Genomic DNA, 25414 nt, shown 5'->3' on the forward strand with positions numbered 1-25414 from the left:
TTCAGTGTTTATGATGAGATTTTAGTGAGAATGCAGAACGCGGTAAGTCAGTCATGGCTTAAAGGGAGCGCTATTGACAATCTAAATAATAATTTTGTTTGACTACGGCAGCTGGTTTAGTCCAAAAATGCGCAGTTCTTTGGCAGTTGGGTCTGTTGGAGGTCGGATCACGTTCTCACCACAAACGAACCGCACCAGAGTTCGCTTGAAAGCGTACCGAGACCACCTCTTCGAGGAGGTCTGGGTACGCTTGTTTGGTGCGCACCCAGGTGCGATTGCTGCTTTCACACCTGCCCAAACGAACCACACCAGTGGGGAAAACGAACTCCTGTGCGATTCAACCGAACTAAATGAGGCAGGTGTGAAAGCACCCTAAGAAGGCAGTTTTATCCGAAATAGATACATATTAGATTGATCATGACGGTTGTACAGATTTTTTTTTTTAACAGAAAATAGTGCATAGATTTGTGTGTAACAGACTTTCCGTTGTTGTGTTCCGTATTTAACATTCTTTGCAGCCTTTAGCCGCTGCCTACAATATGCTGGATCCTTCACTGAACACCGAAAGTAACTCACTCCAGCTAAACATTTACTCTTTGAATTTGCATTGCAGTGCAATTCTTGCACAATACAAGTCGACACTATGACTAAAAGTCTGCTAAGAAGTATTTCCTACTAAAGCAGAAGCATAGCCATAGAAGACTGGTGGGAGTGTCCTTGGACGTCAACATGCCCAGTGCATTATGGATGTTGAAGTTTTCCTAACTATTTGGCAAAAGGGAAAACAACAGCCTTTTTTCTCTGTTTTCTCTAGTGAGGTAGTACAGATTCAAACAATTTTTTCTGCCTTTCTACTGTGTAGGCAGCCATGTTTTATTGAAAGCCCATTTTGCTAGCGATTAAGTACCACTTTAAGTCAAAGACAATTCTAATGAGTGGGAAAAAAGCAGAATTTACAGTTCTACTAATAGTTTACATGATGCAACATAGGGCCCTATTTTAACCATCTAAACTCATGGTTTAAAGCGCACTGCGCAGGTGCACTTAGAGCGTGTCTGAATCCACTTTTGCTAGTTTAACGACGGGAAAAATGGTCGACGTACCCGGTGCACGGTCTAAAAGGGTTCTCTTCTCTTAATGAGTAATGGGTGTGTTTTGAGCGTAACGTGCAATAAACCAATCAAGAGTCTCATCTCCCATTCCCTATAAAAGCCAGTTGCACTCGTGCCATGGCGGATTCGCTATTTACATGGCGTAATTCGCAAGCGGAAAAACTGAATGCTTCTCCAGAGAGGAAACGGATCTGCTTGTGCGTGAGGTTTAGGGGTGCGCCGATCCGATACTCAGTATCGGTATTGCTCCGATACTAGCAATATTTGCCGGATCGAGTATCGCCAGACGAGACCATCCAAATCCGATCCGATATTGTATAGCCTACGTATGTTATTGTTACACAACACAAAAGGCACAAAAACATTATAAAGCACTATAATGTTTTCGTGTACTGTATTCCAAGATTTCTGAAGCCATTACATATAGTTTAATGTGTACAGATTTAAATCGTTAAATTAATCTTCACCTAAGTGCTTCCCTCCGCTGCGGCTGTCAGTCATTCTCAGCACTCAAACTCAGCACTCAGCGCTCGGATAAAACAGTCAACACGATGAAACTCTCTCCAAGATGAGTCAATGTTCCTATTATTATACTGTAGATATGTAGATAAAGGTCTATGGTTTGCATAAAAGGACTTTAACGTGCTGGAGTTTCACATGTTACTTTCAACCGGGTGTCTGTTAGATCACAACACAACTCCTCAGTGATCACAACACTGGAGTAGAGAGCGATATAATTGCTCTTCACACGCAGATTAACTGAAATTTAAAACTGTTAAAAGGCTCAAACTAATGAATAAATAAAGAAATATATGTATATCTTACTTTTGTGCTTTGAACTTTTCAATGCGACGCGCTGCGCGCCGTGACTCCATGTTGCTTCGAGCGCATCATTCTGCGCACGGGATGCGCATAAGGTCTCATGCCGCTCTGAATTGGAGCCTTTCATATTACAATACTTTTGCGCAATGATAGTTTATTGATAGCCTTAGTTGTTATGTCCAATCTATGTATCATATGTTGCTGCTTCATTAAAAAGTTGCGCTTAAAATTTTAAAATAAATGTATTTTAATTATATAGTATATATTTTGTCTGTATTGTTTTACAAAGTAAGGAAAATTATGTTTAAGTCAAGCTTTGATGCCTTTAACAAAAGAATAATCCCAGTCTCTCCCCCACAGTGAGGCATACAGATACAGTTTATTAGGTAATTTGGCACTGTTTTCTGGCGGCTTTTAATTATTATTTTAGTATTGGATCGGATCGGTATCGGCCAATACTGAGTCCCAGGTATCGGAATCGGTATCGGAGGCAAAAAAAGCGGATCGTGCCACCCCTAGTGAGGTTAAAGCGCGCAAGCAAACCATCCACGGGACAAAGTGTACACGCATGTGGACCCGCCTATAGGCACACATTACTAATGCGCTCTTTAAATAACAAAAAAAATACACATTTCAGTTGCCTCAAAATAGCAAGCACCAACAATGCGCCTAAACACACCTCGTTTTCAGACCAGACCCATGGGCGAACAGATGGGCGCAAATACATTTGCTATTTAAACAACGCAGGACTTGATACTGATAACTGCGTCGGGCTGAAACTAGCAAAAAACACTTGCGTCTGGTAGTGCATTGCATTTTTGAAGATAAGCCATAAAACTCTCACTGTATCAATCTGCTACCTTGTAAACTATACCCATGTAAACTACAGTATCATGTGACTACAACTATATTTCCAAGAGGAATAAAACTTGCCAGCTTTGTTTGCTATATGCATCAGTCGGTTAGTGAATTGACTGTGAGCGTGACGTCCGAGACTGAGACTATTTGGACATAAACGTGATGTGCCGACTCTATTTAGCCACTTAAGCTCTTATTCACTTTTATGAATTTCTCTGAATCACACCAGTAGCTGTTTCCACACAAGGATTACTGTGCTCACAGATCTATTTGCATTTGTTTAGCTCTTAGAAGAGTTAAGCTCCCTCCACCCCACAATCAAAATGCAAATCCAAATTGATATGAAGCGTGACCAATGAGAATTCAATGCATTAGACTGGGGAAAGAGGGACGAAAGGCCATATCTGAACTTTTCTTGATCTGTAATGCTTCAACTGTCCATCATGGACTGACTTAAAAAGAGTGCTGTAGGAGTCCTAGACTCCTACAGAAACGTGTAGGCCCAGAAACGATTTCTTCTGGTTCCATCATTCTGAAGTCAAAGGTTCATCAAAAGTATAGTTTACCCAAAGATGAAATTTGTGTCATCATTAACTCAGCATCAAACGTTTATGCCGTTGAAGCATAAACGTTTGTGTAATAAATTCTGTTGAATCAAAAAAATAATAATTTTTTTCTAAAGCTTTTTTTTGTAATGTCCATTTGATGCTTTTCTCATTTAACACATTAATGACTTTAAATCATCTTTTGGGGGTAATTTCTTAGCCAAATTTGATTAATTAGATTAATCACCACATTGTGTAATTAGATTGAAAATGTTAAATTGCTTGACAGCCCTTCTAACTATACAAAAATTCTTCTTACGTTTACTTAATAAAAATCAGTAAAACAGCAAAATGACAAATGAACCACAATCTGAAGGGAGCGTTTTTACAATTATACTAAAACACATTTTACTTGCAAAAAAAAGTATGAACCATCAATCAAGTGGGTCAGTACATTGAAACGTGTTGAAATTTAAACTGAGCTGACCCATTTTGCATTTGGAGGACTATCTACTTAAAACATAATCAGGAACCGATAGGTTATAGCATATCTCTAAAATAAACAACGAGGAACCTTGCGATATACAATTTTAAGACCCAACAATGAATCTTTCATAAAACTCTGGGCAGGATAAACAAGCTCTCCACTCACTGTCCCAATTCCATCACGGTAAATATCACATAATTTAAGTAAATGTTTCTCTTTAATGGTGTGGCCTGGTTCGTTTTCAGACCCACTGTGCTGAACGCAGCATTTGTTCTTGATGAAACGCAGGCTGCACATCTGCAAATCTCAGATTCCAATCCGGTGAGCGACTGAAGACTGCTCAATTGGAGCCGAATAGGAGTCAAAGTGTCAGCGATGTGTACAGAAGTATGGGTGGGCATTTATAATTCAGCAGCTCCAGTTTGGCAAACAGAGACAGCAGGGGTACGTCAGTGAGGGTGAACATGACAGAAAATCCCTGTCGTGATGAAAAAAAAACGATGAGAGGTCACGCGTCGCGCATGCATCCATCTACATAATTATGTCAGAGCCGTGTGATGACATCTGGAGGATCTGCAGATGTTTCAACAAGTTATTAGAGAGCAATTGGAAAGCATGAAATTAAAATAGTCCAGTGGTTGGTTTATGAAGGTAAAGAGTGATTCAAATGACATGGTTGCAATGATGCATTAGAGTAAAAGTTGCCTTTCTCAAATCACATGCAATAGACCTGATGTCTGTCTCTCAGTCCCAGAGGGCATAAATAACTATGGCACATGTAGACTATCCGTAAACTCTTTTAGCTCTTGTTCGATCATTATAATCTCTGACCCGTGCCATCAAAAAGTCAAAAGACACTGTAACAGCAAGGAAACCTGCATTCAATCTGCTACGCTTCACATGCATTATGAACAAATATAATCATGCCAAATGATATAAAGCAATGCATTTTAATCCCCAGACATCCTATACATATATATATATATATATATATATATATATATATATATATATATATATATATATATATATATATATTCAGTATATATATAGCACTGCAATGGTCTTGCATCTTAGCATTGAGTTTCTCCATGCACAAATAAATCTGGATGAAGTTAGAACCATAAGTTGGACCAAAATCTTTTAAGAATCTTTTCATGCTTTGTGAATTGCATCAGATCAAGTTGAGACACTCGGTGAGGTCGGATTCTCGCACGCGGCCTCTGGGAACAGCTGCTGTCGATCAGATAGTTAAAATGTCTGAGGATTCGTTTATACTGCAGTATATAAACACCTCAACGGCAGTGATAAGTGATAGTAGCAACAAAATATGTCCTGCTATGGTTACTGCTATTATAATGACACACACAACATAAGCTCTCAATTAGAGAAAAGACAAGAGAGGATCAACATAAATCGAAAGTGACCTTATTTTCTTTCCTAATAAATGTCCCTGGTCTAATTGTGTGCATTATTCAAAAAAAAAAAAGGATTTATAATCAGTCATCAAAATGAAAGAAAAATAAAACCTCTCCTCAACAAGCCACTTGATATTAAGTATCATTCATGTCCAAATCTTGAAAAAAATTACTAAAATAAATAGAAAATGTTGCAGTACTAAAATTGCAAGCACATAACAAAATTACCAAAACTTTAATAAAACTTTAGAAATAATAGAAATAAAGACTAAATTTATACAATATAAATAATACAATATAAATGGAAAATATTTAAAAAAGGCAATTAAAAATATGAATAATGCCATAATAATAAAATAAATGACACCCTTTCATGCCAAACACAAAGCTTCTGTGCAAATACTGTAAGATTCTGAATAAACATAATGGTTGTAGGGCTGCACGATTTGGGGGAAATGTCATATTGCGATTGCGATATGCGATATAATAAACAAATGGTTTCTTAAACTTGCTTGGTTTTCAAGGAAAATGCACACACAGATTAGTGATAATGCTGAAATGTGTATTTCTCAACTCAAACTACTGTAGCAACAACAACTACATGCACAGTGTTTTCAAATTAAAATAATATTTTATACAAAATTAAATGATGACATCTTTGCATTACTGCAAACTTGCTATTGTCTCAATAGTACAATAGTATAGAATAAATAGATTAGCAGTTAGCAGGAGACCTACACAATATAAAACTTTTTTTGAACACCATCTTTCAAGAGCAAGCTGTTTGTGAATCCTGCATTGAACTCCGAGATTTGGGAAGCAGTCGTCAGTAAAATAAAGGGAACACAGCAAAAGTTTAGGATTACTGTATACTGATGTCATATAACGGTAAAGATGAATTTTAATCACTGATTCTTCACATTGCTCGTCCTTGCGGAGTGAAAAATAACTGGCTTTAACTTCACATTATGCACAGCGCCGTCTTCTCGACATGATGCTATCCAGTATCCACAGGAATCAGCTGCAGGTTTGAGGTTCAAGTTTTCCTGGTGTCTGCACGTACCATATGTGGGCCAGCAATATACTAATGTTTTGTCTTGACGTCACAACAAAACGGCTTATGACTCGCTTGAAAAACGATTCATTTCATTGATTCAGAGTCGACTCTTACTTTTGAAAGACAATAACTTTATATACGGTGCACTTTCAGCTGCAGGTTTGAGGTTCAAGTTTTCCTGGTGTCTGCACGTACCATATGTGGGCCAGCAATATACTAATGTTTTGTCTTGACGTCACAACAAAACGGCTTATGACTCGCTTGAAAAACGATTCATTTCATTGATTCAGAGTCGACTCTTACTTTTGAAAGACAATAACTTTATATACGGTGCACTTTCAGATTTAAAACTTTGCAGGATCTTTTCATTCACTTATAGCTATATTATACACACTACATGAAAGGTAATTTTCAAAAATCCATAATAGGGGCCCTTTAAATACTTGTTTATTGGCATCTTTTTATAAATGAAGGTCAGTATCACTGATACTAATACAGCCATTGATGTCTGAATAAAAATTATCTGTTTGTTCTTTGATTAACTTTATTGGCTGCAGTCCCTTTAAAACCAGTCGCTGCTGACAGAGATGCGGATCTCACACGTGCCTCATTCTCTCGCAACTCTTTAAGTTCATCATAAGACTGCTCTTATGTTATGAAGATGATCAACAAAACGTGTTACAAAACGTAAATTTTGTGTGTGTTATTGTTCGTTCAAGCGCGAAAGAGAACTGTATTATGGCGCGCTGTCTGTGCGCACGATACTGGCCCGCGAGTTTCTGTGTCATAAGTCAGGACATTCACAGGCAGTGCAGTCTATTTTGTCTTGTCGCGCATGAACGGTTTAAAAGCATTTGCATGAATAAGAGCAGGATCAAATAATGTAACACTAACCAAAGGATGACAAAAAAAACATGTTGCGTTAACAGCCCTAATTTATTTATTTCATATAAAATCGCAGCATTTTGCGTCATATAATCACATAGGGTTGACATCGCGATTGCGATTACGATATGATTTATCGTGCAGGACTAGTTCACGAGTTCACACTTACAGTAATTAAACAGAGTAAATATTATGCGTATTTGGAGTGCTGTCCGGGGGGAGGGGTCCGAGCTCGGAATTTTGCCCGAACCCAGAGTACTCCCCCCGTTGTTGTAAGTGTATTTAGGACTAGAAGTGAGGAGATGGGGTGGTGGAGGGATGCTGTTAAGCTGTCAACAAACCGAGGTAAGTTTGCTGTATATTTATACATACCTCTTAACTGGTTGATTGGGTTGATTAACAGAGTGTGCTCCACTCGTGTCTAATTAGGTTTGATTATCTGAACGTGCTCCTCCCAAACTTTGTTAATAAAACATAATTTATAGTAAAGTTCACCACACCTATCATCCTATGTCCTAGACTTCTTTTCAGCCCATCAGAAATGCTCTGTACCTGTCTGAAATCGCTTATGGCACCTTTAAAGCCTCTCAGTAAACTCATCTTTAGGAAAAATAAGTCTTTACCCTTCTAAAACCTTTAGAGATGATTTATAAATCTGAATGCAGGTATTGAGTTGTCAAAAAGTACCGACTTCGGTACCAAGTCGGTACTGAAATGTAAAAAATGTGACCCTTTGAGCGCTGTTGAACGGAATCGTAAACACCTCTGATTGGCCATTGAGTTCACGCACTCATCAAATATGTCTTTGATTGGCTACAATGATCAGCAGTTCAAAAACATGTTGTAAATATACATCAATGACGCTCCTCACCGAGCGTTTACACAGATAGCCTACAAACGGAAGCGTTTGAAAGTAGGCGTCTACCAGCGGACCGGTCCTGCTTGTGTTTTCAAACGCTCCCTTTCCCGTTTTTATAAACATTTCCGTGTGCTCTCAAACGCTCCCGTGCTTTGATCATTGTAGCCAATCACAGACATATCCGATGAGCGCGTGAACACAATGGCAATCAGAGGTGTTTACGATTCCTCTCAACAGCGCTCAAAGCGTCATATTTTTTACATTTCAATATCGACTTTAACAACTCAACAACATATAGCATCTCTAAATATTGTGTAGTAAAATCTGCAGGCTGGATCAATCTTTAATATTCTGGGCTGTATGGGAACAGCCAATTTAGAGAAATATCATATTCACCATAATAATAAAAGCCATCAACATTTTGTCACAGCTCTGTCTTCCTTGTCTGGGTTTCCTCGTAGTTTTGTGACAGAGCTGTGACACTCCCGGGTTGTCGTGTGTTTGTGTTTTGTCTAGTCTGTTGTGAGCACATGGCTGTTATGTTGTTCCTTGTGCCATGTGCTCTTCTGTCTATTGTCAGCCCCTCCCATCTCGTTATCTGTTTAGTGATTAACGTTCTTCACCTGGGTTGTCTCGTTAGTCTCCTGTGTTTGGTTCCTATATAGTCTCCTTTGTGTTTGCAGTCCAGTTGGTTGTACATGTTATGTGTCTTCGTGTTCCTCCCGAGATGTCTAAGCCCTGAAGTTTGTACCTACCCTGTTTGTTCCCTTTCGAAGGGAACTCAACAATACGTCAACGACGCTATGGGGGAACGCCTCAGGCGTGACAGGTGTCTGAAATCACTATCAAATCACGTCAATCATATTGACCGGCGACAGCCCGTGAATCATTAGCGTGAATGATTAACGTGCGACCTGGAAGTATAAAAGGGCGCCTTGCAAACATGACAAATCATCTCATCGTCTTCAGGGACTGTCTGTTTGAAAACGCTATTCAATGAAACGGTAAGAAAATTAAATGTACAGCACACGAGTGTGCTTTTCTTGCCTGGGAGAAGAGCGCGCACGGGAGATTCTCGAGGGAATCCTCTGTGTGAACTGTGAGCGTTTTTCTCTTAAAACGCTCGCTCTCGTCTGGCCCTCTTCTCGAGTGCAGGGGGTTCAACGTCTGGTTCTCATGGTCCCGCTCGTGCCGAGGCAGAGCGGCGACTTGCATCATGGGCTTCCAGATAGAGCTCGTCGATCATCTTGAGAGTGCTGTAAACCTCTCAGATGATTCGACGGCTGACGAGGGCGAACTGCAGGTCGATGACGAGGATTTTTCACCGACGGTTTCCTGCAGTTGCTGCTCTTCAGGACGAGCAGGAGATGGCTGAGGAGGTTTATAATCAGGTAGATCCTGAACCCTCTCAGCCACCCTGCCCCGTGTATGCAGGTCTGGTGGATGTTGTGGAGCGCGCCGCCAACAGGCTGTAGCTGCCATGGCAACGCGCTAGAGGAGAGACCGCTCGCGGTAAGCTCGGCGATCGGTTTCTCCCCGGCCATACACCACCAGCTCAGGTGAGCCTTCCATTCCTTCCTGATCTTCACACGGAGATCGAGAGGGCATGGAAGAGCCCATGCTCTGCCCGTATTCACTGACATCAGCGGGTTAATTTCGCTGATGTTGATGGGATCGCAGAGCATGGGTATGTGTCGATGCCGCCCATTTGACGAGTCGTTTGCAAACTATCTCGTGTTTGGGCAGGCGTCGACACTGAGAGCTCCAACTCTGCCATCCAAACCGCTAAAGACAACAGCGCGTTTGAATGGCAGAGCATACACGGCAGCAGTTCAGGCTGGTGCTTCCCTGCACACCATGGCGGTGCTGCAGGCATACCGGGCCGACCTGCTGCAGGATCTCGACCAGGGGGCAGGGTTGTCCCCTAAGGCAGTTACTGAGCCGCGCCGAACCACGGCTCTTGCGCTCCGGGCCACCAAACAAACTGCTGCCACGATCAGTCGGGCGATGGTGGCCACGGAGAGACAGCTTTGGTTAAACCTGGCCGACGTTGAGGAGAAAGAGAAGGCCTTTCTCCTCGATTCGTCGGTTTCGCCCTCTGAACTCTTTGGCCCCGCCGTGGAAGGCTTGGGAAGTTCAGGGAGGCGAAGGCGCGCTCAGCTGCTTTTAGGAAAAAAAACCTACATACCGCTGAGATCCGGTTCCACGCCCAGGCAGGCGGGAGGGCCTGGCCCTTCACGATCTGAGGACCGTAGACAGGGCCAGAGAGCCAGTGTCGCCTCTCGTGCGCCCCCTCTGTGGAGGAACAGGGCGCAGGAAAGGCGTGACTCCCGCTAGAAGAGGGATCTGAGGGAGGTTATCCAGCACAAGCGCATACAGCGTCGCTGATGGATAATCTCCCCGGAGGGCTTCATTAAAAAGAGAATCCAGCCCTCTCCTCTCTTCTGACTCCCCAGACGTTCATTACATCAGGCCTGGCGCTGGGCCTATGATAAGAACGATGTTCCAATGGCCCGCCTAGGCTTGGTTAGTAGAAACGCCTCTTTCAGGCATGTAAAGTGGTGGACCCCAGGTTCATAAAGAACTATCTGGCGAGTCTTCACTCCGCACGCCGCAGGTGAGCTGTCTGGTCTTTTCAAGAGTAAATTTTTGTGAATTAAAATTCCGAAATGTATCTCTCTACAGACCTCGTTCCCTTTATAGAGTCATGGGGTCATGTCAAGGTAATAAGGTAAGAGAACTTTATTGGATTATCAGGGCCCTGAAGTTCCCCGTTAGGTGGCCAGAACGGTAACTGTGTTAGCCTTCGGGCTGCTAGCCACCTCAGGGTAGAGTGGTTGGTCTCTCTCTTTAAATTGTTTTACTTAGAGTGTTGACTGACGCTAGAGCTTCAGATAGATCTTATGTCCGGCCCACAGGTCCGTTTGACTTCTTCCTGAGTATGTCGCCCCTTGAGCTCTGTTTGGGTTTTCATTAGGCTGAGCGATTCTGCAGCCCTTTGTATGGAATAATACAGACTATATTCTTTAGTAAGGCTGTGGCTCCTCCGAGCCCTCAGATAGATCTATGCTTGCAGGCTGGCCCTTACCAGGGCCGCCTCTGTAGCTGGCCTAGGCTGTGCCAGGGATAATAGAGGCGCTCTCCTAAAAATTTTAGCATTTCTTCCTCTGACCCTTCACTGTGTGAATGTTGGTTTCTAGCATCCCTGTATAAACAGCCTCCTCCCGTGGGAGTCGTTAGGCCAAGGCCCGCCCCCTTCTCTGCATTCTGGGGTGACTAGAGTAATGCAGCGTGGTGCTGAGGATGGTTTGTAAGGACATGGTAGGCCTCAAACAGGCCTCCATGGTATATATGTCTTTATTGAGCAGGGTTAGGCCGTCTTTCGCTTCACGAAGAAGACTGGGTTTCCTGCCCGACCCTGCCATGCAGAACTGGCCTACGGATTTAGGCCGCCAGTTTAGGCTTCACTCACCTCGCTGAGCTACTGCTCGAGCGCTAGGTTGTAGGTGGTTGGCTTTCATTCAAGCCCCACTCCCCTAGGTTGGGCACAGATACATTTCTGTCACCCCTAGAGCCGCTGGCAGGCCCGCACCCTGGTAACCTCAGGGTGAGGTGTGAGTATTCCCCTGTGATACAGGGTAGGTCTGAGCACTTCACTCCCAGTTCTGTTTTATCCCACCTCGCACCACTATGGCTCGGGTCGAGTATGAAGTAAGCTTCACTTCTTCTTTGGTCGAAGTACGCTCCCCTGAAGCCAGAGCATTGCCCTGAGCTGACGCCCATGCATAGATGGTAGGCCCCTGGCTAACTGGGGCCTCCGTTGAGGCAGAGTGGCGTATGTTGTACTCCCCTTGTTTTAAGGGTGCTAGCTTTCTTGCGGAGTACACTGCCATGGGCAATGTGATTAGGCACCAGGATGCTGTAGGCACTGTGTAAACAGTTTTTCTGCCAACGAAGGCTGCGCCATTAGGTAGTAGGCCTCAGCAGGCCTCCTTGATTGGACAGCCCCCCAGAGGGCACTGTAGGCCAGCTCACTTTACGTGGTTGGCCTTGGTGGTTCGGGCAGTTGACTCACTGATGGGTAGTAGGCCTTAAACAGGCCTCCTCGGAGGTGAGTCCCAACATTGTGGGACATACCTTATAGCGCTACTGGAAGCCCATTAGTGAATTATGCTGTGTAGTATGGTTTCCAACAGTGTACTTTATGGCAGAATATGACTTGCTATTAGCTAGTAGGCCCGACCAGGCCTCCCTGATAGGCGAGTCCCCAGCTGGCTGGCCTTAGCAGGCCACCTTATACTTTCACCCGGACTCAGGGCTCAAAGCTACCAGTGGTTATCAGGTAGTAGGCCACTCAGGCCTCCCTGAAGGTGAATTCCCACTTAAGATGGTTATCAGGTAGTAGGCCTCACCCGGCCGCCCTGAAGGCGAATTCCCACTTACGTTGGCTATCAGGTAGTAGGCCTCTCTGGGCCTCCCTGAATGTGAGCTCCCAAATATTGTGGCTGTCAGGTAGTAGGCCGCTCTGGGCCTCCCTGGATGTGGGCTCCCAAATATTTTGGCTGTCAGGTAGTAGGCCTCACCAGGCCTCCCTGAAGGTGAGTTCCCACATGCTGTGTTATCAGGTAGTAGGCTCCTCCAGGCCTCCTTGAATGAGAACGGTCAGGTAGTAGGCCTCACCAGGCCTCCCTGAAGGTGAGTTCCCACAGATAGTGGTGACCAGGTAGTAGGCCTCACCAGGCCTCCCTGAAGGTGAGCTCCCCACATACTGTGGTTGTAAGGTAGCAGGCCGCACCGGGCCTCCCTGAAGGAGGAGTTCCCACGTACTGTGGTTATCAGGTAGTAGGCCTCTCTTGGCCTCTCTGAAGGTGAGCATCTCACATACTGGGGTTATCAGGTAGTAGGCTCCTCCAGGCCTCCTTGATTGAGAACGGTCAGGTAGTAGGCCTCACCAGGCCTCCCTGAAGGTGAGTTCCCACAGTTTGTGGTTACCAGGTAGTAGGCCTCTCCAGGCCTCCCTGAAGGTGAGCTCCCCACATACTGTGGTCGTAGGGTAGCAGGCCTCACCGGGCCTCCCTGAAGGTGAGTTCCCACGTACTGTGGTTATCAGGTAGTAGGCCTCACGTGCCTCCCTAAAGGATCAGGTAGTAGGCCTCTCCGGGCCTCCCTGTAACGCTCCCTAGTGGTGCTGGGTTTATGAAGCTAGTGGTCTCTTGCTATCAGTTTCAGCTAGCCTTAATAGGCAGCTGCTGAAGGCGAGCTTGCGCCCTGGCTCGCTAAAGTGTTCATTCTCTGCTAAAGGTTCCCTCCCGGAACCTTTTCTGCCTACAGCCTGGTTTGCCTACCAGGCAGACCTTGTGCTCCCCTCACGAGGGTCTCTTTGAGCATGCGGCTTCCTGAGCCTGGTCAGACGGTCGTAGGCCTCTCGTGAGGCCTCCCAGTTAGATCAGCCCTTAGGCCTTCACAGGCCTCCTCAGTGTTTTGAAACACAGACACTGGGTTGATCCGTGGATCGAGTAGAGAAACTCCCCTCGCTAGCAAGGGTCGGAAAGCACTATGCTGAGTCATACTCTCCGGGATATCCCGTCTCTGAGATCCGGGCCGAGTGGTTCACTGCCAGCTTCGCAGTCCCTCGGGTTGGATGCCTTACTTAAGGCATTTGTCCAGAGGCTCTGTCTTCAGACAGACAGGATTTGGCCAGACTAAGTGTCTATGTACTGGCGCCAGGTCAGGCCGTCCTGGTGGCATTTCGGGGTGAGTACGTTCCCCTGAATAGTGACTGGCTGGGGTTCCCTTGGGTTCCCTAGCCACATTCCCTAGAAGGGACCCCTTCTAATTGGAAGCTGAGGTTCCAGGCCCGGAGCCGGCCCAGGTAGACCTTTCATTTAACCATGTTTATGAAGGTTTTTCTGTGAGGCTGTAGCTTGGGCTATGACCGTAGGGAATGCTGTCACTGACAGCCCAGTGTGACCTGAGGGTGAGTGGTTCTAGCGTTTCATTTGAAGTTGCTGGTTCTGACAGTTGTCACTGCCACTTGGCATGCACTCCCCTTAGCATGGCGGCGTTGGTATATCGTTCCCCATAGCGTCGTTGACGTATTGTTGAGTTCCCTTCGAAAGGGAACGTCTCAGGTTACGACTGTAACCTATGTTCCCTGAGAACAGGGAACGAGACAATACGTCTCCCTGCCATGCCGCGGGGCTTGCCTACCGTACAGTCCCTTCAGACGATAAGGTGATTTGTCATGTTTGCAAGGCGCCCTTTTATTCTTCCAGGTCGCACGTTAATCATTCACGCTAATGATTCACGGGCTGTCGCCGGTCAATATGATTGACGTGATTTGATAGTGATTTCAGACACCTGTCACGCCTGAGGCGTTCCCCCATAGCGTCGTTGACGTATTGTCTCGTTCCCTGTTCTCAGGGAACATAGGTTACAGTCGTAACCTGAGACGTTTTGTTATAAAATCACTCTGCATCTGAATCCACGTCTCTTGTCTACCATTCCGTGACAGAACGAACCAGCCAAACATGTGGATTCAGCGGAGTGAACTTTGTCCTGCGGAGAGGGAGAACGGGATCTCCCTATTCAAATACTTTGCGATGTGCGCGCAGAGGAATGAGGAGATCAGGACAGCCGGTGATCAGTTGAGAGGAGGTGAGACCAGGACTGTGACTGGCAGTCATGTTAAGACCCCTGCTGACTCTCAGCGATTTGAGGGAACTGGGTTGGCCAGGTTCTCGGAACCCGCGGAGGCCGTAGGGGAGGAGGTGATAGACGGACTTCATCACTGGTCCCTGTTCCGGTGGTACCGAGTCCGGTGGTCCCGAGTCTGGTGGTCCCGAGTCCGGTGTTCCGGAGAAGGAGGAGACACGTCCCGTCTGCTGTTCAGGTCACGTCTGCCCAGCCAGAGAGTGTTCACGTCACGTCTGCCCAGTCAGAGACTGTATAGGTCACGCCTGCCCAGCCAGAGAGTGTTGACGTCCCGTCTGCCCAGTCAGAGACTGTTCAAGTCCCGTCTGCCCAGTCAGAGACTGTTCATGTTCCGTCTGCCCAGTCAGAGACTGTTCACGTTCCGTCTGCCTTTATGGACCTGGACTATCTGGAGCGTCTGGCTCGGATCCTGGACATGCCCGTGTCTGCTATTCCAGAGCCGGAGCCAGTGTCTCCTGTTCCAGAGCCGGAGCCAGTGTCTGCTCTTCCAGAGCCGGAGGCAGAGCCAGTGCCCGTTCCAGAGCCGGAGGCAGAGCCAGTGCCCGTTCCAGAGCCGGAGGTAGAGCCATTGCCCGTTCCAGAGCCGGTGGCAGAGCCAGTGCCCGTTCCAGAGCCGGAGGCAGAGCCGGTGCCTGTTCCAGAGCCGGAGGCAGAGCCAGTGCCCGTTCCAGAGCCGGAGGCAGAGCCAGTGCCCGTTCCAGAGCCGGAGGCAGAGCCAGTGCCGTCTGCCTTCATGGACCTGGACTATCTGGAGTGTCTGGCTCGGATCCTGGACATGTCCGTGTCTGCTGTTCCAGGGCCGGAGCCAGTGTCTGTTCCAGGGCCGGAGCCAGTGTCTGTTCCAGGGCCGGAGCCAGTGTCTGTTCCAGGGCCGGAGCCAGTGTCTGCTGTTCCAGAGCCGGAGGCAGAGCCAGTGCCTGTTCCAGAGCCGGAGGCAGAGCCAGTGCCTGTTCCAGAGCCGGAGGCAGAGCCAGTGCCTGTTCCAGAGCCGGAGGCAGAGCCAGTGCCTGTTCCAGAGCCGGAGGCAGAGCCAGTGCCTGTTCCAGAGCTGGAGGCAGAGCCAAGGCCTGTTCCAGAGCTGGAGCCAAGGCCTGTTCCAGAGCTGGAGCAAATGTCTGTTGCAGAGCCAGCGCCTGTTCCAGCGCCAGAGCCAGTGTTTGTTTCTGTGTTTGTGTCTGTTCTTGTGAGTGTTACAGTTCTTGTGTCTGTTCCTGAGCCGGTGTCTGTTGTTCCTGATTCGGTGTCTGTTGTTCCTGAGCCGGTGTCTGTTGTACCTGAGCCGGTGTCTGTTGTACCTGACCCGGTGTCTGTTGTACCTGAGCCGGTGTCTGTTGTACCTGAGCCGGTGTCTGCTGTACCTGAGCCGGTGTCTGCTGTTCCTGAGCCGGTGTCTGCTGTTCCTGAGCCGGTGTCTGCTGTTCCTGCGCCTGAGTCACGGGCGCCTGAGTGCAGGCCGCCCGAGGGATCTTCACCGCCCTGGCCGCCCGAAGGGTCTTCACCGCCCTGGCCGCCCGAAGGGTCTTCACCGCCCTGGCCGCCCGAAGGGTCTTCACCGCCCTGGCCGCCCGAAGGGTTGTCGTCTGCTTCGCCCTGGCCGCCCGATAGACTGTCTGCTTTGCCCCGGCCACCTACTAATTTTTTGACCTCTGTTCCTGTTTCCCTTCATGGACCCGGCCCCCCATCCCTCCCCCTGATCCTCCTTGCCACTTCACTCCTGGATTTTTGTCTTGTTTGTTTCTTGTGGGGCATGGAGCGTCTGGTAGCCGCTCCATAGAGAGGGGGTAGTGTCACAGCTCTGTCTTCCTTGTCTGGGATTCCTCGTAGTTTTGTGACAGAGCTGTGACACTCCCGGGTTGTCGTGTGTTTGTGTTTTGTCTAGTCTGTTGTGAGCACATGGCTGTTATGTTGTTCCTTGTGCCATGTGCTCTTCTGTCTATTATCAGCCCCTCCCATCTCGTTATCTGTTTAGTGATTAACGTTCTTCACCTGGGTTGTCTCGTTAGTCTCCTGTGTTTGGTTCCTATATAGTCTCCTTTGTGTTTGCAGTCCAGTGCTGGTTCGTTGTACGTTACGTGTCTTCGTGTTCCTCCCGATATGTCTAAGCCCTGAAGTTTGTACCTACCCTGTTTGTTTTGTTATTAAATCACTCTGCATCTGAATCCACGTCTCTTGTCTACCATTCCGTGACACATTTCATTTCACCTTTGCCAAATTTGTGCTATGAACAGTGAAGCAAAGGTGATTTTAGTACCTGAGGTGAGACTTGACTTCAATGAAGCATAAAGACAACAGAAAGCATGCAGAAACCCCACTGAGATTTATCAAAATCAAGACATGGTTAATGATGACCCCGCACAAAGCAGCAACACCTGACCAATTAACCCACAGTCTGACGAATAGCAGGCCTTCTGCAAATTATCATGCGGGCGACGACCACCTCAGTTCATTACAGTTTCATGCGATCTATCGTGCCATACGTTATGTGTCGTGAACATCCGATGAATGTGACCTTTATTTTCTGCTGTGCCTGAAGATGGAGGAAAGCGGGTCATGTGATCTTCTGTAGTTCATGCACAGGCGTTGAGAATGACCTCTTGCTTTGTGAATGTGCAATTACTCTTTGCACGTCCTGGCATATCTTGTGTGTGATGCAATAAAAATGGTCATGTACATTAATTTATATCAGCCAAATAGGTTGACAGTGATCTATAATTTGTATAATATCATGAGAGAATTTGTATAAACTGGTTTCCACAAACTATTCTAATCCTGACAGACTAGAAGATGGAAAAAAACAACAAAGGGCACATCAGATATGTTGTAATGAATCATGACATTGATGAGTGAACATGCAACTCAACAATGACATCTAATTAAAGCTAAACCAACAGATCCTCAACACATGTGATCATACAGATGGATTGAAATGCAGCATGTACTGTACAGATCAGGGACCCTGTCATTTTGTTCTCTTCAATATGAAGCTTTTCCTTTCCAACGCTTCATGACATACAGATTAAACAATATTTTACTTTTTTTTAAATGGTATATTTTTTAGACACAAAGTAAAAAAATAAATAAATAAAAGCTAACAGCCTTGTCAATGAAAAATTACCTTTATCAAAATTACCTTTTATAATTTTTAGTGAATTTGTAAAAATAACATAAATTAGATTCCTGTTAGCTTGTTTGAAAATAAAGGAATGAAGAATTCCAATTAAATTCCTGAAATTGAAATAAATTTAAATTGTGTTAGAAACAAGATGCAGCATTGCAGAATTCAAATGTAAAAGAGGATTTAGAATTAAAATGAAATTCAAAATTTAAGACAAGCAAAGTTTGTATGCACAAGTCTCATATGTGCACCCAAAGCATTTACATCTTCTAATTCCCCATAACAGAAGTCCATGCGCAGGACTGTGCTGTAATCACAGTGACTAAAAGGCCATGAGACGCATCGGTGCTGACAGCTCCTTCAGCAGCTCAAGAGCTCCAGTATTGATCAAAGTCTCTGTGCATTATCAGTGCTCTCGAGGTGCGAAAGTCTCCTCGCAGTACAGCTGCACTCGTGATGTGTGTGTCTGTAAATGGCTGATGAAAGGAAAAGGCCATGCAGGAAAGAGGCTGTAAACAAGAGCGTCTGATTTGCTGTTGGAAGAGCTCTCCAGCGGGCAGCACAAGAACACTTGAGAGCGCAATTACTGCCAGAAATGATTCAGGATTCACAACGGCCCCAAAACAACTATGACCTGTAATACTGAAGGCTTCGTTTCACCTTAATTAATGGACTATTAGCTGCAGTCAGCAGAAAGTAATGATGGAAATGTACCACTAATAAATCTTTGTAATGATTTATTTACATCAAATTTGTGTCAAGTAATTTTGTAAACACGCTCAATTGCTTAACAATTGTGCATTTCAGAGGAGGTTTTTACAGCCTATAAGACCAAGTCCTATTCTTATCAAAAGACCAAAAAGGAATAAAGATAAAAAACAAACAAAAGGCAGAATTATTAAAAGACACAAACATAAAGGTAGAAAGATTGAAAAACAAACAACAAGATAGATAAAAACACAAACAAACTATGAGGTAGCAAAAATATAAAACCACATGATAGAAAGGTATAAAACAAACAAACAACAAGGTAGAAAAATAACAATAAACTACAAGGGAAAGATAAAAAAACTAGGCTAAACGGTAAAAAGTTAAACAAAAACAAAAAATGTAGAAAGAAAACAAACAAAAGGTAGAAATATTAAAAAAGAAAAAAAAAAGAAAAAAAAAGGTAGAATAAAGATATAAAAAGTAGAGGGTAGAAAGATAGAAAATAAACAAACTAGAAGGCAGAAAGATAAAAAAACTAAAACTACAAGGTAGAAATTTATAAAACAAAGTTACAAAATATACAAATATAAAACAAACAAACAAACAAACAGGGTAGAAAGTTAAATTAGAATAAAATAAAATAAGTGTCTGTGACCTACAGCTGCACGATTAATCATTAAATGTTTGTCTTTTAAACCTTTGGCAAAATCACAGGGGCACATTACAGTCTGTGTTGGCAGTTGAATAGGAATGAAACAGGTTCACAAACAGTCTTTCAACCACACAGTATCATTATTTCCATCTTACAAATATTCCAATCCTATCAATTACATTGTTACACCAGTGGCGAAAATTCTTTAAAAGAGATTTGTTCAAAAATGCTGATTCATTCAGTAATGAATCAAGTGAAGTATATATTGAATCTTTTTTTTTTTTATATATATAATTCAGATTAATTAAACATTTTAAATAGACAGCATCTAACATTTTGTCAGATCCTTTTGTAAATTACATAATTTTGTTTAATTGTCTGTTCAGAATGGTGGGAGAATAGTGATCTCTTTTTGAACCAAAACAAAATGTGTGCAACAACCAACGAAACCATCCTGAACACTATGGCAAATGTTTAGCAAAATGCTAAAACCAATCAGAAGAGATAAGCACCTGCATATCATCACCCTAGCAACCAGCCACAATCAAATCATTTAAAGACAATCATCTGGCTGATACCGTGTGTTAAATTACAGTAAAGTGAACTGAAAAGTTCAGCTGTTTTAGTGCAAGAATCTTATATCTGGATTTAAATTTATAATGTGTCATTTCATACACCCAAGAGTAGGGTCTTTAGTTTTTCGTGCAAGGCACATTTCGAACAGAAAACACATTTGCAGTCTACTTGGAAAGCTGCAAGCACACAGAAATTTATACCGTCTGCTTGGGTTTAGACACACCCGCTCAATCTTGAATCTATAACCCGTCTGCTATAAACTTCATCAGGAGCTGTCTGAAGCAGAGGAGAGCTGTTTCTAATAAATACAGGGTGCTAAAACATGGTGATCGATTCTCTTTGGCTCAAAGCAGGACAGTAATTGGTTCCCTGCTGCAAAATGATAAACGTATGCTGACCAAGTGCATCTCGCCTCATCTGATTGGGTTTTAAACATGTAACGCTCATAATTCAACATGATTTTCTGTCATGGAGTGTGTAAAATTCTGAAATAATGATTGATAATTGTGGTGATTTATTGCAATGGGGCCTGTTGCGTAGACACAGCAGTGAACATGCAAGAGTGTAAAAGCGTAAAAGCAGTGTCCTCTGAAAATGTGTTTCAGATTGAATTGAAGATAAAAATCCAATTCACTATAAACAATTGCACTATATATTTTACTCCTTGTCCTCTCATATAAAAACATTGCTAAATGCTGGAACAATAGCATTTGTGGCATTAGCCTAACCAAAAAAACACATTTAAACTAGTCCATCTTTTGTCCGTATAAAAGAAAATATAGATATTACTTCAAAAATACTGCAGGTAAATAATGTGTGGGGGAAATAATAATTTGATCCTCTGCTTATTTTGAATCCAGAAAAAAAACACATTATATAAAGATTATAAATTGATTTGCATTTCAAATTTTGATTTGAATTAAGTATTTGATCCTCAAGCAAAACATGCCTTAGTAGAGAAACCCTTGTTGGCAAGCACAAAGGTAAGACGTTTCTTGTAGTTGGTCACCAGGTTTGCACACATCTCGGGAGGGATTTTGGTCCGCTCCTCTTTACAGATACTCTCAAAATCCTTAAGGTTTCTTGGCTGTCGCTTTGCAACTCAAAGAATCAGCTCCCTCCACAGGTTTTCTAGAGTATTAAGGTCTTGAGCCTGGCTAGGCCACTCCAAGACCTTAATGTGCTCCTTCTTGAGCCACTCATTTCATTGTTGCCTTGGCGGTGTGTTTTGGGTCATTGTCATGCTGGAAGACCCATCCACGACCCATCTTCAGGGTTCTGGCTGAAGGAAGGAGGTTCTCCTCCAAGATTTTACGGTACATGGCCTCGTCCATCAGCCCCTCAATACATTGAATTCATCCTGTAACCTTATCACAGAAACAGCCCCAGAGCATCATGTTTCCACCTCCGTGCTGGACTGTAGGGATGGTGTTCTTGGGGTCGAAGTCAGCATTTCTCTTCCTCCAAACACGGCAAGTTGAATTGATGCCAAAGAGCTCATTTTGGTTTATTAGCAAACTTCAGACGGGCCAGTTCATGTGCCTTCTTGAGCAGGGGGACCTTGCTGGTGCTGCAGGATTTCAATCCATTGTGGTGTAGTGTGTAACCAATGGTTTGCTTGGTGACTGTGATCCCAACTGCCTTGAGATCATTAACAAGCTCCTCCTGTGTATTTCTGGGCTGATCCCTCACCTTTCTCATGATTATCCTATCCCCATGAGGCGAGATCTTGCATGGAGCTCCAGACCGAGGGCCAATGATTTTTCATTTTCTATTTCTTCCATTTTTGAATAATCACACCAACAGTTGTCTCCTTCTCTCCAAGCTTCTTGCTGATGTTCTTGTAGCCCATTCCAGCCTTGTGCAGGTCTACAATCTGGTCCCTGACGTTTGACAGCTCTTTGGTATTGCCCATGGTGGTGGAGAGGTTAGAATGGAAGATACAGATTCTGTGGACAGGTGTCCAATTGGCATTAGGAGTACTTTCTTAAAGTGACAGGACTAGTCTGTGTTCCACATGGGCACATGACCAATCTGTAGGATGCAGAATTCTTGCTGGTTGGTAGAGGATCAAATACTTATTTCACTCGATCAAATGCTAATCAATTTACAACGTTTATATAATGTGTTTTTCTGGATTTTTTGGTTGATATTCTCTATCCGTTAAAATAAACCTACCATAAAAAAGGAGATCAAATAATTATTTCCCCCACTGTAATTGTTAAAAAATTTTAGTGACATAAAAATCGCTTATTAACTTTGTCTGTGTAAAGTTGTGTCTAATGTTACGTCTTTGTTACTTTGTTGTCATATCTTTACAGTCAAGCAATTTTATGACTTTAAGATCATCTTAACACACATAACTTATGTCTTGTCTCTATGCATTTTTTATGCATTGTGTGTTTTAATGTTTATGGACAAAATTTTTGAATTTTCATTTTTGGGTAAACTTACCCTTTAAATTCCGTCCCCCAAATTTGAATTCTAAATGTGTTTCTGTAACCCACCTTTTTCCTAAAAGAAAAAGAAAATAGACTCAAAATTATTTTATATGTTTAATATACATCATTCTGCTGATCAAGCATAACTTGTATTGGACCTGAAATATTCATTTAAACATATTGAATGTACTTGGTAACACTGGCTGTTTGATCGAATTGGTTCTTCTGAAAATCAACCTGGAATATGGACAAAAGGCTAAAAATTATCAATATAAAAATTTTAGCCCTAAAGACCATTCTTGGAAGGTCCAGCATCTCTTAGACAAATGACGCTCTATAAATGCAACCTCCACAAATCTTGTGCATTATGCATGATGGTGAACCATCTGTTAATATTCTAAATACATGTCCCTTTTAAGCACTTTTATAAAGCACTCAAATTTGTAAAAAAATTAACAAAAGAAACCAAAAAACGTATGCTGATAAGTGTGTCAGCAGGTCTGCAGCTCTCTGACCATGAAGGTCTGTGGGATAAATCAGGTGCATTTGCAGAGGGACCAACAACAGTTACTCCATAAAAGCTTCCATTAAACAGTGCTCAAGCATGCATAAAGAATAGCACAGAGCAGGGGTCACATAGTGCTGCACTGGCCCGCTGACGTTTAACTGGTACCATGACCGCCTTCGACTCTAGAGGTAGATTTGTTTGCCTGGAAGACTAATTCTGCTGATACAACATATTAACATGAAAACAAAAATAGCTTGAGCTGAGAACACAGTTTCAGAATGTGATCAAGGTCACAGTAGCACAATTCAAGGAGAGAGAGAGAGAGAGACAGAGAGAGAGAGAGAGGTGCGAGCAGGCATGACAGCTGGTGCAAACATGGCTGGACCCGTTCTCTTTCTTCCGAAGAAAAGACGGAATAAACGGCCCCTTAAAACGTTTTTTTTTTTAAATCAATAACAACTCAAACCCAATCTAAACATTTTAAATAACCAATAGATAGATAGATAGATAGATAGATAGATAGATAGATAGATAGATAGATAGATAGATAGATAGATAGATAGATAGATAGATAGATAGATAGATAGATAGATAGATAGATAGATAGATAGATACTCCATGTCATTCCATTCAATTTAACTTTCTGTGGTTTTGGCCAATTCAGTTCAGATTCACGCTCATGTATTGAACTCTACAGTTCTGAATTGTGTCTGGTCAATCAGTCAGTTACATTATCGTTCAATTCTTAATTCAGCGGACACGTGTTGGTTCCGAGAGAGCTTCTCAAGTCACACAAAACCACCATTCTCCAGTGTTATTACAGGTGCAAAACATATAGCTTCCCCTCTTTTGTGCGTTTCTAATGACATTTCCGCTTCAGCTTTTACCTTCTTTGCACCCACAAATTACCAGAATCTCGCGCTTTCACAGGCCCTCACGACAGCGGCACAGAAACGCCTTCCCTTTCAAGTCTTTCCGCTTTAATTGCGAGCCATGTGACTCGCATGCGTCTGTGAGCCGACGCGAGTGCGGCTATTCTCTCAGCCTGATTGAAATGCAGCGCACAGCGTCTAGACGCCGGGACCAGCTTTAGCATTGTTCAGATCAGAATGGCCACAGAAAATGCCTGATTTGTGAATATCCAAGCAGGGGGAGAGGAGGATGTCGCGGGGGTTATGATGATGCGGCCTCATGGGTTATGGTGCTTAATCCATCCAGCGAGACTGTGAATGTGACCTTCACATAGTGTGTGCTTCAGTAAGCTTTATAAAAAAAAAATATATAGATCTATTTTATATATATATATATACACGATGCCTGTCTGCACACAGAGAGAAATATTTTTGTTTATATTGATAAATCCTTGCCCATTAAGTCTTTAATCACGTCTGGTAACAGAAGACCTCATTTCCCCTCTGGAGATTTAGGTCAGAGACACAGTGGCTTTAGAATAATGCATTTTGAAATCATGCGTCGTTGTTTATTGAAGCTTGTTATACATTCATAAGGCATTTTAATGAATTTTAGCAAAGTTTTATAAGGCAGCGGCAGTAGTTGAGCATGAGTTAATGTAATGCTTTTCCATCTGAAGCACTGCCAATGTTGATTTTGCCATGGAACTATCATCCAACAAGTTTCTCAGACACAATGAGATGAGTCAGTGTTGCCGTCTCAGGTTGGTCGGGACACTCCATAAACAAACGTGTATGAAAGCAACACAGTTTTGAACTTTTCAGTATAGCCGTCTTTAAAGGTCTCATATTGTGCACATTTTTGGAGTTTTATTTTAGGTTTTGATGTCCTTAAGAATATATATTTGCGGATTTAAGTACCAAAAAACAATCCCAGTGTATTTTTACAGATCCTTTCTCAGGAGCTCTGTTAAAGGGATAGTTCACCCAAAAAAGAAAATTCTGTCAGTATTTACTCACCCTCATGTTGTTCCAACCCCGTAAAACCTTCGTTCATCTTCGGAAAACGAAATAAGATATTTTTGATGAAATTTGAGAGCGGGATCAAAAAGGTGAACTATCCCTCTAAGAACAGGTCGATTTTGGCCTGTCTAATTAATATTCATGAGTTTCTCTCTGATTGGCCTGTTGTTTTCTGAGTGAGGCACGGCCAGGCCAACCACAGGTAACTAGGATCATGTATGCTGTAGGCTGCTGTGGCTTGGTCATAGATATAAACACTAGATGTCGCCTTGGGGTTCTAAACATGCGTCAAAACCACCGCCATCTTGGAACAGGGGTCTTGTCATAGGAAGTAGTTAGGTAACGCTGAATTCATGGATGATGCCGGACTTTTGTGCTGCGTATGGATGTTCACATGAACTAAATCTAAAAACCAGACATCAAGCGATTACATTTTACAAGATTGTGAAATTTAAAAAAATAATAATAATTCTCTGGACTCAATGATACATACAGGTCTGACCGTTGGAACGAACCAAAACAACAAGAAAATCGCATTCAGGACGATTTAGGGTGATTTTATTTCCGTTAGAGCATTTCCTACATTGACGCTTATGAGGGGCTCCCCTGTTTCAAGATGGCGGCTCTATTGACGCATTCGTTCCAATGAACTGCAGTAGCCAGGCGACATCTAGTGTTTATATCTATGTGGCTTGGTGATGGTCACAAGAAAGGTAAATA

General features: G+C 43.5%; 1 protein-coding gene and 1 long non-coding RNA gene across 2 annotated transcripts in view; one reads left to right on the forward strand and one right to left on the reverse strand.

Moving 5' to 3' along the window:
• Positions 1–25414, reverse strand: part of sash1b (SAM and SH3 domain containing 1b) — a 159929-nt gene that overhangs the window by 116186 nt on the left and 18329 nt on the right. The gene's annotated exons all lie outside the window — the stretch shown is intronic.
• Positions 9203–9633, forward strand: LOC143746369 (uncharacterized). The gene is made up of 2 exons (XR_013206517.1): positions 9203–9346; positions 9385–9633. It is a non-coding gene; the product is annotated as an uncharacterized LOC143746369 (long non-coding RNA).

Source organism: Siphateles boraxobius, unplaced genomic scaffold (genome assembly GCF_051911475.1).
Source record: "Siphateles boraxobius isolate OS27281-9 unplaced genomic scaffold, OSU_SipBor_1 22, whole genome shotgun sequence".
Lineage (NCBI taxonomy): Eukaryota > Metazoa > Chordata > Actinopteri > Cypriniformes > Leuciscidae > Siphateles > Siphateles boraxobius.